The following is a 19550-nucleotide window of genomic DNA, read 5'->3' on the forward strand; positions in this document are numbered from 1 at the left end:
GAGAGGCTGGAGGGGCGGCTGTCCCCCTCCACCTTGAAGGTGTATGTAGCTGCTATTTCGGCTCATCATGATGCAGTAGATGGTAAGAACTTGGGGAAGCATGACTTGATCATCAGGTTCCTGAGAGGCGCTAGGAGGTTGAATCCCTCCAGACCGTGCCTCGTCCCCTCGTGGGACCTCTCTGTAGTCCTTCGGGGTCTACAGGGAGCTCCCTTTGAGCCCTTGGTGTCAGCTGAGCTTAAGGCACTCTTTTTGAAGACTGCCCTCCTGAGGGGCCTGGGTAGCTCAGTGGTAAAATACGCTGGCTACCACCCCTGGAGTTCGCTAGTTCACTAGTTCGAATCCCAGGGCATGCTGAGTGACTCCAGCCAGGTCTCCTAAGCAACCAAATTGGCCCGGTTGCTAGGGAGGGTAGAGTCACACAAGGTAACCTCCTCGTGGTCGCTATAATGTGGTTTGTTCTCGATGGGGCGCATGGTAAATTGAGTGTGGTTGCCGCGGTGGATGGCGTGAAGCCTCCACACGCGCTATGTCTCTGTGGCAACGCGCTCAACAAGCCACGTGATAAGATGCACGGGTTGACTGTCTCAGTCGCGGAGGCAACTGGGATTCGTCCACCGCCACCCGGACTGAGGCAAATCACTATGCGACCACGAGGACTTAGAGCGCATTGGGAATTGGGCATTCCAAATTGGGAAAAAAAAGGTGAAAAATCCCCCCCCCCCAAAAAAAAGACTGCTCTGACTGCGCTCACTTCCATCAAAAGGGTAGGGTACCTGCAGGTGTTCTTTGTCAGCGAATCGTGCCTGGAGTTCAGTCCGGTTTACTCTCACGTGATCCTGAGACCCTGACCGGGCTATGTGCCCAAGTTTCCCACAACCCCTTTTAGGGATCAGGTGGAGGCAGACCCAGCCTTGGTGTTGCTGTGTCCAGTGCGAGCTTTACGCATCTATTTGGATGGGCATGCAAATTCCACTCGCCAATTCTCATTGGCCTTTTTCAAAAAGCAGAGGTGTTTGGTGCTCTCAAGAGTGACCCCTAGTGTCACTACATCGACACAACTTCTCGTTCCCTCCATCAGGGAACGGAAGTTACAACAATAACCGAGACATACCCCTTCTGTCTCTCACTTGACGTTGTATCGATGTAGTGACACTAGGGGTCCCTATAGAAAAATGCCACAACAGCTGGACCGTGTTACGTGAACTGCCGATGCAGGTGCAAGCAAGCTGCTGCATGCATAATAGCAGGTGCATCAGTCTGCATGTAACCTCCCCCAACGCCCCACAAGACGTCATGTAGTTCCCCACATCCTAGATGGGGGAAGCGACGTAACTAGCAATGGAGCAGTTCGCGCCAGCCACGGCCTTTTCTCTCTATGTTTTTTCTCCACAGAGTATTCGATTCGGCTGGGGCCAACTAACACTATTACACGCTTTATTTCTTTCCTTTCCTATTCTTTCAGGGGGAAAAGACCCCGCGGAGACCACATCTTGCCCGAGGGGGAGGTAACATGTGGCAATACGTCACGTGGGCTCATCAGCCGCACATAGAAGAGGCGCGGTGGTAGGTCCTGCTTGGAAGGGGAGGAGCTCTACAAACACAGCGGCCAGGGGCAGAGAGGGCTCTGTCCAAGGGAGAAGCGGGTCTGCCGTGTAAAATACATCACAGGGGGTTACCAGAGTAACTGGCACCTGTGGAGCACCTATCCCAGTACAGGGCATATTAGACCCGTAGTGGGTCTGGCTGTGAATTCCTCCGGCGAATTCACGAGCCACAGGGCTAGGAAGGAAGGACATCCAGGGTTCATGGTTCATGAACTCGCATGGGAGAAGAAGCACACGTCTTCGCCTCATGGAGGGGAAAGGCGCTATACGCAAGTGATACACCCGGCTAGCTATTCCGTATTACCAAACTTACCTGTTCGTACCTGACAAAACACAGGACAAAACCGGTTCAACCTGGAGATTGTAAAATCTCGCAAAGTTATTGGGTGTTGCCCAGCCCGCTGCTCTGCAAATGTCTGATAGAGAGGTGCCATTGGCCAGTGCCCACAAGGTTTCCAGTAGAGTGTGCTCGTATTCCCAAAGGGGCGGGCACGGCCTGGGCCTGGTATGCCAGAGCGATGGCATCCACGATCCAGTGGGCAAGCCTCTGTTTGGAGTCAGCGTTCCCTTTCTGATGTCCGCCGAAGCAGACAAAGAGCTGCTCAGATCATCCAAAGCTCTGCGTGCGATTCAAGTAGATGCGCAAAGCATGCACCGGACACAGCAACAACAGGGCTGGGTCTGCCTCCTCCCGGGGTAGTGCTTGCAGGCTCACCACCTGATCCCTGAAAGGGGTCGTGGGAACCTTGGGCACATAGCCCGGCCGGGGTCTCAGGACCATATGATAGTCTACGGGACTGAACTCCAGGCAGGTATCGTTGACAGAGTACGCCTGCAGGTCCCCAACCCTCTTGATGGAGGTGAGCACAATCAGGAGGGCCGTCTTCAAAGAGAGGGCTTTCAGCTCAACTGACTCTTGCGGCTCAAACGGGGCACTTCGAAGGCCCAGGAGGACCACGGAGAGATCACATGAGGGAAAGAGGCATGGCCTAGGAGGATTCAGCCTCCGGGTGCCTCTCAGGAACCTGATGATCAGGTCATGCTTCCCTAAGGACTTACCATCCACTGCATCGTGGTGTGCCGCTATGGCAGCCACATACACCTTCAGGGTGGAGGGGGACAGCCGCCCCTCCAGCCTCTCCTGCAGGAAGGAAAGCACTGACCCGACTGTGCATCTCTGGGAGTCTTCACCTCGGGAAGAACACCAACACACGAACAAATGGCACTTCAGGGCATAAAGCTGCCTCGTAGAGGGAGCCCTGGCCTGAGTGATTGTGTCTACCACTGCTGGTGGCAGGCCACTTCAGTCTTCCGGGTCCCGTCCAAGGGCCAGACGTGGAGGTTCCAGAGGTCTGGGCGTGGGTACCAGATGGTGCCCATCCCTGAGAGAGGAGGTCCTTCCTCAGGGGAATCTGCCAGGGAGGAGCTGTCACAAGGAGTGTGAGATCCGAGAACCAAGTCTGAGTGGGCCAGTATGGTACCACGAGGGTGACCTGTTCCTCGTCCTCCCTGACCTTGCACAAGGTCTGTGCAAGTAGGCTCACTGGGGGAAATGCATATTTGCGTAGTCCAGGGGGCCAGCTGTGTGCCAGTGCGTCTATACTGAGGGGTGCCTCGGTCAGGGCGTACCAAAGCAGGCAGTGGGAGGATTCCCGGGAAGCAAACAGGTCTACCTGTGCTCGACCAAATCGACTCCAAATCAGCTGGACCACCTGAGGGTGGAGTCTCCACTCTCCCCTGAAGGTAACCTGATGTGGCAGCACGTCCACTGTGGTGTTGAGGTGTATGAGTGGCTCATAGCGACTTGAGGCGCTGGTGACTCCAGAGGAGGAGACGGCGGGCGATTTGTGACATGCAACGGGAGCGTAGACCACCTTGATGGTTGATGTGCACTACCGTCACTGTGTTGTCCGTCCGAACCAACATGTGCTTGCCCTGGATCAACGGCCGGAAACATCCGCAAGGCGAGCAGTACTGCTAACAACTCTAGGCAGTTGATGTGACAATGCAGCCGCGGGCCAATCCAGGAGCTGGCGGTTGTGTGCCTGTTGCATACGGTGCCCCAGCCCATCTTGGAGGCGTCTGTTGTAATCACAACGTGCCTGGAGACCGGAGCCGGGCCATGAGGGTGAGCTGCGGCGGAGCCGGTGCAGGGCGGCGCCCTGAGCCTAGGGACCAGTCATCGAGCCGTAAGGGTTCAGGGGAGAGTGGAGGGTTCCACTCTAGCCCAACACACGCGGCCGCCCGGGAAAGCATGTCCATTATTTCCGCGTTGGCGTGAGATTGGCGACCATTCCCGATGGAGGAAGCCCAGCCGAAGCCTCTGCATCAGACTGTACGAGCCCGCTCTCCGATGCTGCGCTCGATAACTCATCATCTTCCCGAGCTCCAAACGAGAAGTCGAACTCGCATTGAAACGAGCCAGCGGTCTCGTGCGAGAGCCCGATCGGGGCAAGCGAGCGTGCTGGGGAATGGGAGGTCCGTGGGGGGATACCCGGCGGAGGTGGTCCCATCGATGTCCCCAAATCGCCCCCAGTGCTAACCAACGCAGCCTCAAACCCGTAGGTAGAAGGACCTATGGGAAGGGAGCCGCTGGGGTTTTCGTAATGTTGCCATGGTCATGTTTTCGCAATGAGGACATGACTCATCCACGAACGATGTCTCCGCGTGGGCAGTGCCCAGACACGTAAGACAGTGATCGTGGCCGTCAGAAGCAGAGAGATAACGACCGTAACCAGGAATTTGACACAAACGGAAAGGCATCTTTAAAAAGACGTTCCATGTGTGCCGCTCTTTTTGTGAATGAAAATATACTCTTTTAGAATATACTCTCTTATTTTCGCTCTGCCAAAGTGCCCAGGGGCGTTCTCTGCACTCCACGTGTGCAGAGGGGGAGAAGCCGCTGAAATGCGCCGTAAATCCAGCAGTTTTGAGGTGCGTCTTTGGAGGGAATTGAATTCAGTGCACTGAATACAACCGCTCGGCTCCGAAGAGAAAATCTGAATGAGTGGTTGCATACCAGCTCCTTTTATACCCGTATGTCCGGGGGAGTGGCATGCAAATTCCACTTGCCAATTCTCATTGGCCTTTTTAAAAAAAAGCAGAGGTGTTTGGGGCTCCCAAGAGTGACCCCTAGTGTCACTACATCGACACAACGTCGAGTGAGTGACAGATAGGGAACACATATTATACACATACGCTCATAAGTTACACATAAGTATTTTGTCAGGCACTTATTACCTAAATAGATGCACAACTTACATAATTTTAGTAGTACACCCAAATAAAATGACAATAGCCAAATCATACTGTTCATGTGTTACACTTGCTATAGTTTACTTCCATATTGTTTCTTCATCAAACAACAAAGTCAAACGTAAAGTCAGTCACTGAAACAACAGCGCCACCTTGAGTAAGAAATAACATGTATTATATGTATGTGTACACACATATGGTATACTGAAAAATCACTATTGTTGATAATTCATTGTTGCACAGAAAATCAGCGTGTAGTATTTATTTGTATGAATATAGAACTCATTCCACTTGTAATAAACAAAGAAATAGATATTCTATGAACTTATATAGATATAAAATAATCATAAAAATAACATTTATGAAAGTGCAAAAAATTAAATAAAAAATGACACACTCTTGTTTTTTTTTGTTTGTTTTTTTTTGCAATTTTGGGCTTTTTTTGTGTGTGTGTGTGCTACACTATTTATATGAGAGAGGAATACTAAAGAGGTGTGGGCACAACTCCAAAAATTGGATGAGGTATAGGGAGTGGAATGAGGTCCCGGGTCATTAAAGACCCATGGTATGCGTTAATGTCTGCTGTATTACAGGTGATAATGAGCTCACTGAAATGATGAGGACTGGGAATTTGCACAGAATGAGGACTGAGGCCTGTGAATGAATATTACATTATCCTGTCCTTAGATGAGCATGTAGGAATTCAGTGTGCCTCATGTCCTTGTGTTGTTTTGCTTTTTCCTTTTTTCCTTTTTTGTGTGTTTTTTATTTTTTTATTTTAATTTTTTTTACACTGATTGCACTGTGAAGGTTTACTGGAGTCTAAAATAGTGCAGGTTGAATGAAAGCATACTGTACGTGCAGTAGTACACCTTTAATACACATTTTAAGGGTTTGGGATCCAGTTGGTTTGGTAGATCTGTACTACAGATTCAAGTTACAAGGGATTTAATGTAGTTTGGAAATACACCGATCAGCCACAACATTAAAACCACCTGCCTAATATTGTGTAGGTCCCCCTCATGCCGCCAAAACAGTGCCAACCCATTCTTCTCATCACAATTGTTCAGAGCAGTTATCTGAGTTACCGTAGACTTTGTCAGTTCGAACCAGTCTGGCCATTCTCTGTTGACCTCTCATTAACAAGGCATTTCCATCCAAAGAACTGCCGCTCACTGGATGTTTTTTGTTTTTGGTACCGTTCGGAGTAAATTCTAGAGACTGTTGTGCGTGAAAAACCCAGGAGATCAGCAGTTACAGAAATACTCAAACCAGCCCATCTGGCACCAACAATCATGCCATGGTCCAAATCACTAAGATCAAATTTTATCCCCATTCTGATTGTTGATGTGAACATTAACTGAAACTCCTGACCCATATCTGTATGATTTTATGCACTGCACTGCTGCCACACGATTGGCTGATTAGATAATCGCATGGATGATTGTTGGTGCCACACGGACTGGTTTGAGTATTTCTGTAACTGCTGATCTCCTGGGATTTTCACACACAACAGTCTCTGGAATTTACTCCGTATGGTTCCAAAAACAAAACTCATCCAGTGAGCAGCAGTTCTGCGGATGGAAATGCCTTGTTGATGAGAGAGGTCAATGGAGAATGGCCAGACTAGTTCGACCTGACAAAGTCTACGGTAACTCAGATAGCTGCTCTGTACATTTGTGGTGATAAGAATAGCATCTCAGAATCCTATTCTAACAATTGTGGTGAGAAGAATGTGTTGGAGCTGTTTTGACGGCACGAGGGGGACCTACACAATATTAGGCTGGTGGTTTAAAGTTTGTGGCTGATTGGTGTATATGTCACCAGATGATGAATGCTGTCATTTACCATTGGTTTAGTAAAAAACACTATCTTTAGAAACAGAGTGTCCCTTTAAAGGTCAGGTGTATAGTATGCCCTAAAAAAGAAGGCATATAAAATTTTTTACTGATGGTATTTTGTGTTTTGTTTTTAACAAAGAGCTGAGTTTATTATTTCCTTGAGAGCTTTATTTTTTATGAGAATTTTAGGAGGATCTTCAAATTATGTTTTTGATTGTCTCTCATGCTACAGGGCAAATAAAGAATTTATGCTGAACCTAAAATCTTTACATATGGTTCAAGTAAATAAGAATGAGAAAATAGGACAAAACAGGGCTTACTGGACCCTTATTCTAAATGATCTCATGTGGTTATTAATTTTTTTTCATACCATTGATAATGTTGTCCTGCGTCAGCACACACACTGAGCAGATACTTTGTATTTAATCACAAATCACTGGATTACATGGCAGGAAATTTATTTTGCTATGGCATGGTATTCACATTTCTCTTAAATAAGATATGACTTAACATACTATCCAATGTTACTTTGATATGTACCATGGTAATGAATGATTACCAAATTCATATACCATATTTACATGTTACTCTGATTAACTTCAAAGAGTACCATGGTATATATTATGATAATACCATGGTATATTTTTAAGTGAGATTAAGGGAAAAATGAATTCTTTTATTATTTATCCATACTTTCATTTTTACTCCATTGCCATTGATAATAATTTAGCTAATCATAAATGTCTTTTAAATGGAGACAAAGGATGACCCAAATTAACTGAACAAATGAATCCAGTATGCCATGTTAATAAATGAAGCTCTATTCCACCTCCATTCTAAATGAAAGCTGTGAGCTTTGAAGGCGGTATTTAATGCCACTGGCGTACCCACCCTAGAATTTACCACTTTACTTGAATCATTTGCCAATGAAACATACATTTTCCTCTTCGTAGCATAGTTCTGCTTGGTCTATTAGATTAGATTTTAACAAACAGTGCGAGAGAGAGGACTGCAGTCACGAGTTGCCTCCTCACTCAGTCTGTCTCTGTGCAGTAGATGGAGCCATGGCTACATTTTGAAGCGTTTCAATCAGTTAGACATGTGATACTGCCTATTTAGGTCAAGGTCAATTTATTTCTAGAGCACATTTAAAACAACAAGTGTATGCCAAAGTGCTGTACAAGTAGTAAAACAATATATAAGAAAAGGTAACATAAAATACAAAAACACACAGAAGAGCAGACAAAATTCACATATCAAACACTCAAAGGCCAAGGAAAACAAGAAAGTCTTAAGTTGCAATTTGAAAATATGTAAAGAGTATTTAGAAACACTTTATATAATGTAGCGTAGTGTTAATGAGACTGGGCAGAGGGATGGCCATTTACCAGCATGCTCAGCATGGGTCTGTTTGCTTTAGTGTCTTGTTACCATTTCTACAACACACACTCTGTAATCAACAGTAGATGATAAAATGACAGAACTTAATTCATATCCTCTGTCTTGCACTTTCTCCTCCGTTGCCTGCAGTTTCCATGGCAACTCTGTGTAGCATGAGTGCTTGTCAGCCCACTCAGGCAGTCATCTCTGTGTGAAGTCACAAATAAAACATTCTCTCTGTTCATCTCACCAATCCCACAAACCCAGGCACTTCCTTCTGACTGTACCAGCTTGATCGATTCACAATGGAATCATACCGGTCCACTCATTTTATCCTCTTTTGTGGAGTCACTCCAGAGTGACAGTTGATAATCAGTCTCTGGAACTCTGTTAGAATGTCCACTATGGTAGGTGTTACAGCTTTCTATCATGTATGTTATGTTTACTTTGTACCAAAAATGTCTTGAAAGCAGCTGAAGTTTTGGATGACTTGCAAAGTAAGGTTTCATCTCATTTATAACAGTTGCTGAGTGAGGAGGATATGAGTAATCTGATTATTTTAGGATTATTTCACATTTTGATGAAAATATAATTATTTATTTTAAGTTCTGTACCAATTAACACAACTTTTATTAAACAATAGTAAACTAAATCAAACGGACTTGTCGTAACTTGTCATTATTTGTCAGTTGCTAATTATGTTACTCATGATGAAAGACAATGAGAACATGATTGTATTTAAAATTTTAAAATAATTGTTGTAATTTAGGAAATTAGGAATAGGGATTTGACTTTTCATATCCAGTTTTGAAATCAATAATGAGAAAATATCTATAGATATGATGTAGAAATTTACAAATCGCATGATTTTTCATGAGAGGGTGTGGCATTACTTAAGACAGATGCTTTTTCTGCCAACATGAAGCATGGCCCGAGGTGCATTTGCATGGTGCAAAAGCGTAAAGTTGCATGTGACCGACACCTCTGAAATGTTTGTTTTCAACATGTGTTTTTACAGAAGAGGGTCTAGAATTATGAACAGGTGGACTAGGGCTTGTTTAATTAAATTATTTTTGATGCACGGTGCAAATACAAACAGTTTGGCATTTATTTGTTCATTCATTTAGAAACTACATTTAAACAGTAACCAAATGTCCTGTATTTTTTATTTATTTATTATTTTTTTTAATTACTGTATTTGTGGATTGTATTAAGCTCTTTCAATTTTGGTAGATACATGCACACATAGCCAGATGTTACATAAAATACATAAAATATAGACCGCTCGGACCTCTCTTTAAAAATTCGTGATCTTAATTAGTAAATTACACACTAGTTAATGCCTTTGGCGGATTTGTGATGTAATCAAGAATGTAATCATGTAATCCATAAAAATTTAACTATAATCTGATTTCACCCATTATAAAATGTAATCTAATTTTATTACAAGGACTTTGTTTTGTAATCTGATTACATAATCCAGATTACATGTAATCTGTTACTACCCAGCACTGACTGTTCAATTCTCAATTGGTTTTACTTCAGGACTTATAATTTTCCTTTGGATATCAAGTGGTGACCCAACTTGGGACCAAAATCCAACAAAAGAAAACAAAAATGTCCTTAAAGAGATAGTTCACCCAAAAATGAAAATTCTATCATCATTTACTCAGCCTCACACCATCCCAGATGTGTATGACTTTCTTTCTTCCGCAGAACACAAACCAAGATTTTTAGAAGAATTTCTCAGCTCTGTTGGTCCTTCAGTGCAAGTGGATGGTGGCAAGAAATGTGAAGGTCCAAAAAGTACAGAAAAGCAGCATAAAAGTAATCCATAAGACTCCAGTTGTTAAATCCATATCTTCAGAAAGTATATGATAAGTGTGGGTAAGAAACAGATCAATATCTAAGTCATTTCTACTATAAATCTTCACTTTCACATCTTAAAGTCACATGTGGCGCCTGTTTAGTTTCACTTTCACATCTGAAAGTGGAGATTTATGGTAAAAAAATAAAAAAAAAGGATTTAAATATTGACTGTTGCCTTGAAATATTGATATTGAATGTTCTGCACTTTAGGAGCTATTTACAGTTTAATTTATATTGCAGTACAATTTAAGGCCTTGTTTAGAAAACAATTTTCAGAAAAAAATGACAGCAATCATTGTGCTCTTTTTAGAATACTTATTGCTTAACAAGCTGAAGTAAAACTCTTAAGGAAAAGTTTACTTTCTTTGTTATGGAATACATTTATACAAGTTATACATTTTCTGTTATATTCTGTGTGACTCAAATCTAGGCCAGTGCTTATTTTATCATCTTTGAGCTTAAAAATAGAAAACGATTGATTGTTCAAAGTCAGAAGTAATCCACATTAAAGATGGGCTTGTACTGTACAGTACTGTGTGTATTGACATTACTGCGAGTAGCTATGCAGTATAGGCAATATTACAATGCTTAACTAGAATATTAAGCAGTCAGTATGTTTGCTTTAGTGTCTTGTAACTATTTCTACAATGCACACTCTGTAATCAACAGTAGATGATAAAATGACAGAACTTAATTCATATCCTCTGTCTTGCACTTTCTCCTCCGTTGCCTGCAGTTTCCATGGCAACTCTGTGTAGCATGAGCGCTTGTCAGCCCACTCAGGCAGTCATCTCTGTGTGAAGTCACAAATAAAACATTCTCTCTGTTCATCTCACCAATCCCACAAACCCAGGCACTTCCTTCTGACTGTACCAGCTTGATCGATTCACAATGGAATCATACCGGTCCACTCATTTTATCCTCTTTTGTGGAGTCACTCCAGAGTGACAGTTGCTAATCAACTGTGGAAGTTGCCTTGAAATACTGATATCGAATGTTCTTCACTTTAGGAGCTATTTACAGTTTAATTTATATTGCAGTACAATTTAATGCCTTGTTTAGAAAACAATTTTCAGAAAAAAATGACAGCAATCATTGTGCTCTTTTTAGAATACTTATTGCTTAACAAGTTGAAGTAAAACTCTTAAGGAAAAGTTTACTTTCTTTGCTTACACTGTTATGACAAGTATTGCATTGTCTGGCTCAGTGGGTTTGCTGCATTTTGTGTGAATGACTACATAGTATCTGAGTCACATCCCAACAGGGAGGCTGTGATGCCTATAGTTATAGGGTTTCATTTTGGCTGATACTGATATTTTCTTGCACATCTGGACCTAAGGGAGAAACGTGAATAAAAATCTATATGCTGTAAATGATAGAAACACAGATGCCAGCTCAGTAAAAGAAATTGCTTTATGTTTTTCATTACCTGGTTTTATTGCTGTTTCTGCTGGACTGTGTAGTTCTGCTTTACAACAGCTTAAATGTTTAAACAGGTCTTTCCTTAACTGAGAGCACAATTTTTCACCATATGCTGACAAAATGCAGGGAATAACAAAGTAGGCCAGTGCAATGCATTCTGGGATGCCTAGACACACATTGGGTGCCACTAAGAGACTTTTATCTAATATTACTCTCTTGCATTGCTATTGTTTAGCTTTTCAAGGAGTCTTGTGATAGAGCTTTTATAGCATCTTACATTTTTTAATCTTCCTGGTAAAAATCTCCATCTTTCTGACTGACTTTTTCTTTTAGGATTAGTTGTTTGTGATTATCTGCCTAAATGTGTAATATTTAGGATAAGGAACTCAGAAATATGCTTATATGCCTGTAGTGTACCTAATTTGACAACACAATCCCAGCAGTAAATTGTATTACTTAAAGGTTGCTCTTTCATAGTTTACGATAGTTTATGCCATCTCAAACTCATATGACTTTCTTTCTTCTTCTGAACTGTAACGTAAGGAAGGAAGTCACTGGATCTAGGTGCAGCAAAACTGTATTTAATAAAGGAAACAAGGTACAGATTAACGGGTAAACACAAGAAAAAAAAGAAACATCCACGATGGGGAAAAACACTGGAACAGAGAAAACAACTATGACAGGAATGGGTCAATGATCAGGAGGTCAAAACATATAACAACTGACAAAGACTAGGCAAACAACAGGGCATTAAATACACAATGGATAACAAGTAATGAAAGACAGGTGAAAACAATCAAAGACAGCTGGCAGTGATGAGGGCAGGGAATTATGGGAAGTGTAGTCTGGGAGGAATAGATGATGGGGAGAAACACAAGGCGAACAACGGTGAATCTTGACAGAACCCCCCCCCCAATGGGCGGCTCCTGATGCCCAAGGAAGGCTGGTCAGGGAGACATAGCCAAGATGGAGCCGGAGACCAAGGATACCAGAGCAGAACAGGCAGAAGGCCGGGAGACCAAGGATAGCAGAGCAGATCAGGCGGACAGCCATGAGACCGGGAGACCAGAGCAGATCGGGTGGACGGCCGAGAGACCAAGGAGACCAGAGCAGATCAGGCAGATGGCCAGGAAACCAAAGAGACCAGAGCAGATCAGATGAATGGTCAGGAGACCCAGAAGACCAGAGTGTATCAGGCAGACGGCCCAGAGACCAAGGAGATCTGAGCAGATCAGGTGAATGGTCAGGAGACCCAGAAGGCCAGAGCAGATCAGGCAGACGGCCAGGAGACCAAGGAGACCAAGGAGACCAGAGCAGATCAGGTGAACGGTCAGGAGACCCAGAAGACCAGAGCAGATCAGGCAGACGGCCAGGAAAACCAGGAGACCAGAGTATATCAGGCAGATGGCCCGGAGACCAAGGAGACCAGAGCAGATCAGGTGAATGGTCAGGAGACCCAGAAGGCCAGATCAGATCAGGCAGACGGCCAGGAGACCAAGGAGACCAGAGCAGATCAGGTGAACGGTCAGGAGACCCAGAAGGCCCGAGCAGATCAGGCGGACGGCCAGGAGACCAAGGAGACCAGAGCAGATCAGGTGAACGGTCAGGAGACCCAGAAGACCAGAGCAGATCAGGCGGATGGCCAGGAGACCAGAGTATATCAGGCGGACGGCCCGGAGACCAAGGAGACCAGAGCAGATCAGGTGAACGGTCAGGAGACCCAGAAGACCAGAGCAGATCAGGCGGATGGCCAGGAGAACCAGGAGACCAAGGAGACCAGAGCAGATCAGGTGAACGGTCAGGAGACCCAGAAGACCAGAGCAGATCAGGCGGACGGCCAGGAGAACCAGGAGACCAGAGTATATCAGGCGGACGGCCCGGAGACCAAGGAGACCAAGGAGACCAGAGCAGATCAGGTGAACGGTCAGGAGACCCAGAAGACCAGAGCAGATCAGGCAGATGGCCAGGAGAACCAGGAGACCAGAGTATATCAGGCGGATGGCCCGGAGACCAAGGAGACCAGAGCAGATCAGGTGAACGGTCAGGAGAACCAGGAGACCAGAGTATATCAGGTGGACGGCCCAGAGAACAAGGAGACCAGAGTATATCAGGCGGACGGCCCGGAGAACAAGGAGACCACCTCAGGGTAGGGACTGGATCAGGAGGCCTGGGTGGCGACCACAGGGTCGAGATAGGGTAAGGAGGCCTGGGAGGTGGCCACAGACTAGAGACTGGAGCCGTTGAGGACTCTGAGGGCGGAGCTGTAGTAGGCTCAGGGGGAAAGCCATGGCAAGCGGAGCCCTGGGAGTCTCGACGGGTGAAGCCATAGCAGGCAGAGCCGTGGGAGGCTCGAGGGGCGAAGCCGTGGAAGGCGGAGCCATGGCAGGCTCGAGGGGCAAAGCTGTGGAAGGCGGAGCCATGGCAGGCTCGTGGCTAAGAGTCCAGGATGACTGGGGAATTACCTTAGTGGTCGTGAACATGAGCAGAGTCTCAGGAGCGACCTCTGTGGTCGTGGGCGTAGACAGAGACTCGGGTACGACCTCTGTGGTCGTGGGCGTAGACAGAGACTCGGGTACGACCTCTGTGGTCGTGGGCAGGTACTGAGACTCGGGAACGACCTCTGTGGTCGTGGGCATAGACAGAGACTCGGGTATGACCTCTGTGGTCGTGGGCATGGACTGACGGAGGGCAGATGGAGGCATGGTTATGACATGGTGTGGAGCGGACTCAGGCGTGGAAGACTCGGAAACCGGAACCGGGGTTGAGAGAGGAGGATCCTCTGCAGCGAGTGTCTCTAAGATTAGCCTCACATGTTACTCCCACGTGCAATCTCCTGTCTCCGGCAATTCCCTCCACCGGCATGTTGTTAGTCCGATTCGGTAGATGGATTTCAGGGTATCATTATCAAAACCAGCGTGGACGGAAGAAATGGGAAAACTCTTTTATTGATAAGTCCGCCTGGCTCAGCTGTACGAAGTACGCCGCTAGATTCATTTTGCGGTCAGTTGTTCTGTTACGTAAGGAAGGAAGTCACGAGAGCTGGATCTAGGTGCAGCGAAATAGTATTTAATAAAGTAAACAAAGTACAGATTAACAGGGTAAACACAGGAACAAAAGAAACATCCACAATGGGAAAAATACTGGAACAGAGAAAACAACTACGACAGGAATGGGCCAATGAACAGGAGGTCAAAATATATAACAACTGACAAAGACTAGGCAAACAACAGGGCATTAAATACACAATGGATAACGAGTAATGAAAGACAGGTGAAAACAATCAAGGACAGCTGGCAGTGATGAGGGCAGGGAATTATGGGAAGTGTAGTCCGGGAGGAATAGATGACAGGGGAGAAACACAAGGCGAACAACAGTATGACAGGAACACAAATGAAGATATTTTGATGGAGATGTGATTTGTTTATATCCATACAATGCAAGTCAATGGGGTCCAAAATGAACTTTCAAACTCCAAAAATGACACAAAGGCAACATAAAAGTTGTCCATATGACTCGTGTGGTTTAATCCACGTCTTCTGAAGAGATATGACCCAAATGTAACAACTTTTTCACTATAGGTTTTATCTGCAGGGGGGTTGTCAGGAGAAAAATCTGAGAAGAGACATCAGCAAAGATCTCAAATTGCCCTCTATTGAAATATCATTGCTGTTTAGGAGAAAAAATTTGATATTAAAGAGATTTGTTATTTTTTTGTGTGTGATTGATGTAGGAATGGCATGTTATCCATGCTCCTTTGAGAGAATTTAAACAGAAGTTATATTTACAAAATGTACACACCTTGCACAAATTATGAATTATACTTAAGTAGATTTAGGGACTGGCAATCAGTGCATTTCATTCATGCACAATTCCCTTCGAAGACTTGCCCCTCCACTGTGAGAGTTGGCTGAAAGGTGTGGGGCTCAAAAATAACAGTCGGAATAATTCGGAAGTCACTTTATAAATCATTCTTTTGTTTGGAATGACCGTACAGAATACTACTATGATTGTTCTCCCTTCAAATTGCCCTTCGTAGGCATTATTTATACCATTGGAAACACGTGAAAATCTCATGTGATTAATAGTGTAAATGCCTGAGGATGCACACACGAGACCACATGCCCACACATTATACATTGTATAAAATACATGCGCTAAATGTCATAAAGTTTACTGAAACACATCAAATTACAGTTCTATTTAAAACACATCTCTTCTTAAAACACAAAACTGCTATAGGCAGGTGCAGTGAATGAAACTCTTACTCTGTGAGAAGCCATATGGGCTATGTTAGTGCCTGGAGGTGCACTCGTTCAAGTGACTCAGTGATCTCTTCTACTCACGTGGCAACCCCATCAGCATAAGCAGACCATCAACATAAGAGGCAGGAATGATTGTGTGTGCCTTGCTATGCTTCATAATAAACTTTAATGATGTCTTTTAGCATTTGTACTACCTCAGTATTGTGAAGCAATGTTGATGGTATGTCCCAGAAACCGAGGACCTTGGGGACGTTTGCTCCATTTTCCCCTTCCTTCTGTTTATTAATTTAGCTGTTTTATTTGTGCCATGCCTGACCTGAGGACAGCTTAGCCGTCTTTAAATGAGTGAAAGGTGCTTTGGTGAACATTGCATCTAAAGGACTCATTTTCATAAAAAGGATTCCAAACTCTAACAAAACCTGTCACTGTCTTCAAAACATGCCAGAAACATGATGACAATTTTGCATAATTTTTTTTTTTTTTTTTTTTGTCAGACAATGGCATTTCCAACCTTTGGCGACTGAGAAACACCCACCAAAACGGGAAGTCATTAGCTTATTTCCAGCCTGGGAAATGTTTGTAACAGACTCATTATTTTACATACATAAGACAAAATTCTTTAAAAATTCTTTTTCTTTTTTTAACACTTTAACAAATGTTTAAACAGTTTTCCCACACTTTTTTACCAATGAATTTCCATTACTTTTCTAGCCATTCATGATTACTGGCAACATGATCACACAGGAAATTGGCATGCTGTTTCCGAATGTTCATGTATCCTGAAATCAACCTCAAACTGCTGAATTACTGACAAGAGCCATCCCCCAAAGACATTTTTACCTTTCTCTGTGGCGCTTGTCCTATGGAAAACAGGAAATAATCACGTTCACTAAAATATGGGTTCTGGTCCTCTGGAAACTAGGAAGTTGTCTCAGTCACATAAACAAAGTGCGATTCGGAGGTTGCATTTTTGCTCTAAAATTGCATTTTTACTCCACTGACAGTTTGGTTAAGGTTTGGGTTTGGGCTAGGGAGTAAGGTTAATAAAATGTGCATTCCTGTGTACTATATTACATCATTTAAGCTAAACATGCAACTCGCTTTTGGCACCACCCTGAGGACATTTCACCAGAACAACAATTCTAGCTTTGGCCACTGGGGGCAGTGGTTTGAATTTCGATAAACACAGACCAATTCCAGCAGCAGAACTTTCAACCTCCTGTTGGCGAATTCACAATGTGTTGAAAAAAGTATATTCACTATGGACATTCCCATGATTTTTTTGTATATTCTGAATTTCCATGACTTTTCCAGGCCAGGAAATCACCATTTTAAAATTCCTTGACATTTCCAAGTTTTCCATAATGTAGTAATTATGTTGAAATGAATTGACTGTTTCCAGTCCACATATCTATAGGTTTGTAATGAGGTATGTAGAGGAAGAATCTCCTCATGATTAAATGGAGGTTGGATTCTACTTGATATTCTGCTTCAGTTAGAGTGCCCCGTCAAGCTATAAATCATCATTGTAGGATGGGGACTGGGCCCCATCTCTTCTGCCTCACAGGAACAATGACCTTAAACGTTTCGCTTCCATTAAATCGAGGGATTGAACCTGAGATTGGCATGTTTAAAGGCTGCTGTTTGCCATACTATGTGAATTGCAATTCTTTTTCCCACCTTTGATGGCTGGCTGTGGGCTCCCCTCAGGAGATGTGATTTAATTACACTCCATCCTCTCTCTTGGTTAAGCCTATTTCATCAGAATGCGTTTGCGTGCCGTGGGAATCTGTAAGCATGAGGTCACTAGCTTCACTTCCTGCTGAGCAGATCTGGACCGTAGGTGTCAAAAGCTAGTTGGCAATCAGCACCTAGCTTACACCTGGAACTGTGATTTTGCAGTTATTATGAAAACATGATGAGCGTTCTTACATTTTTCCATGTATTTATTCCAACCAACATTTTTGTAATTGTTTAGTTTGTCTTTAAAGGGATAGTTCACCCCAAAATTTTAATTTGGTCAGCTTTTACTCACATTGTTGTTCCAAACTTGCTGGACTTTCTTCCTTGGAACACAAAAGGAGATGTTGGCCAGAATGTTATCCTCAGTCACCATTCACTTTCATTGTATGGAGAGAGAGAGAAAAAAAAAAGATGCAATTAAAGTGAATGGTGATTGAGGCCAACATTCTGCCAAACATATGGTAAGATATGTTTGGGTCAAAATTGGGTCAGGTCAAATATTGTTACATTCATTCTGCTACTGTAATAAATTACTCTCAATTTCACACCTACAAAATGTTTTCCCTGAAAAAAAGTAATCAAACAAAAATAGTACTCCCATTGGTGTTTTGTTTGTATTTTTGAGGGCATCTTTATAAATAGTTGCACCATCATGGCAGGACGTTACTGGCATCATTCATATAATCCCCTTTATCTTTGTGCTGAGGTTGGCAACGATATCCTGCAACTCCATCTAATGCCTATGAGTCATGTACCCTCGATTTGAAGGTGTGTTTGGATCCGTTGACTAGTTTATATTGTGAAACACTCAAGCCTTCCATTCCTGTTGTATCCACAGTTGTTGTTTAGCTGCATATACCCAAGAACCCAAGGCACATGACTGGTGAAAACGTTATTCTGGAATCGTGAAGTCCTGATCCTGGAGTTGTGTGAAATTTGACTGGTGTTAACAATGCATGTACTTTGCATAAAATAAAATAAATAAATACATTTAAAAAAAAAAAACATTCAGATCGGTTTGTTCTCTGGCACCCATGAGTCATATCTGTTTAACACAACACCTCCTCTGATTGCAGCTTTAAGATAATATGGACAGTGGTTTGACTGACTGCAAGTCTACTGAAGAGATGTAGATGCATTGCAATATTCAAATACGCACATATTTTGTGTAATATGGTTGTATTTTATTCATCAAACACAACTGTAGAAATTATCAACATTTATGCAGTAATTATAAATACACCAGAATATAAACATACATAAGTATTAAGGAAAAATACAACATCTCACTGCCACAAAAATGACAAATAACATTATTCGAATGAATATGGAACTGAATACTTTATGTTCATTTGGTTTGCATTTAATTTACATTTAATCTTTTAGCAGACGCTTTTATCAAAAGCGAGTTAGAAATGAAAAAAAAAACAACACAAGCAAATCATTATTGGCATACTAGCAGTACTGCTAATATTAGCAATACTGAATTTCAGGAGAAAACCAGAGTAGTACAGAAGCTAGAGCTGAAGTGTAAATGTGAAAAATATCGATGTTCCTACTCTCTGTATTCATAGTGTTAGCATTTAGAGAAAGAGCTGTATTCTCTTTATAAGCTCCAGATATTAAATGCTTTAGGTGCAATCAAATGCAGTTCTTACATTAGATATGATTTATTGTTCATCATTTTGTTTCTCTTAGAGCAGTTTTGCCCTGTAGGCATGAATCTGTTTACTTTAATATTGAGCCGTACTTACATGCTTCATTTAAAGCTGTGCTGTTTGCCACCAAAAGTATGTTTGCACTAGTGCTAAATCACATGGAAATGATACAAGATGCTGTGATTTATCCTTCAGAAAACTTCAAAAAATAAATAGGCAAGGATTGACCTTGACCCATATTCTACCAGATCAAATTCCTTTTCTTAAATCTTGTCAATAGTTAACTCAGCAATTGAACTACATGTTCACACAGAAAATGTATCCAGTTCTGCCGAATTACTGACAAGCGCCATTCTCCAATAGACGTTTTTCCTAAATGCTGGTTCTGGTGCCATGGGAACCATGAAGTAGTCGTGATCTCAAAAACAATGATGAGCGCGATTTGGAGGTTGAATTTTCGCTCTAAAATTAAATTTTTACTCCACTGACGGTTAGGTTTAAGGTTTGTGTTTG

General features: G+C 43.2%; 1 protein-coding gene across 2 annotated transcripts in view; it reads left to right on the forward strand.

Moving 5' to 3' along the window:
* LOC127445609 (leucine-rich repeat-containing protein 7-like) overlaps nucleotides 1–19550 on the forward strand; it is a 218175-nt gene that overhangs the window by 40761 nt on the left and 157864 nt on the right. The window contains exon 1 of one of the 2 annotated variants that reach the window (XM_051705754.1): nucleotides 8396–8490. The exons of the other annotated variant lie outside the window; for it this stretch is intronic. The gene's annotated coding sequence lies outside the window, so the exon portion shown is untranslated. Of the gene's footprint in view, nucleotides 1–8395; nucleotides 8491–19550 lie in introns of those variants that run through there. 2 annotated transcript variants of the gene reach the window in all.

The sequence above is a fragment of the Myxocyprinus asiaticus genome, chromosome 9 (assembly GCF_019703515.2).
Source record: "Myxocyprinus asiaticus isolate MX2 ecotype Aquarium Trade chromosome 9, UBuf_Myxa_2, whole genome shotgun sequence".
Classification (NCBI taxonomy): domain Eukaryota; kingdom Metazoa; phylum Chordata; class Actinopteri; order Cypriniformes; family Catostomidae; genus Myxocyprinus; species Myxocyprinus asiaticus.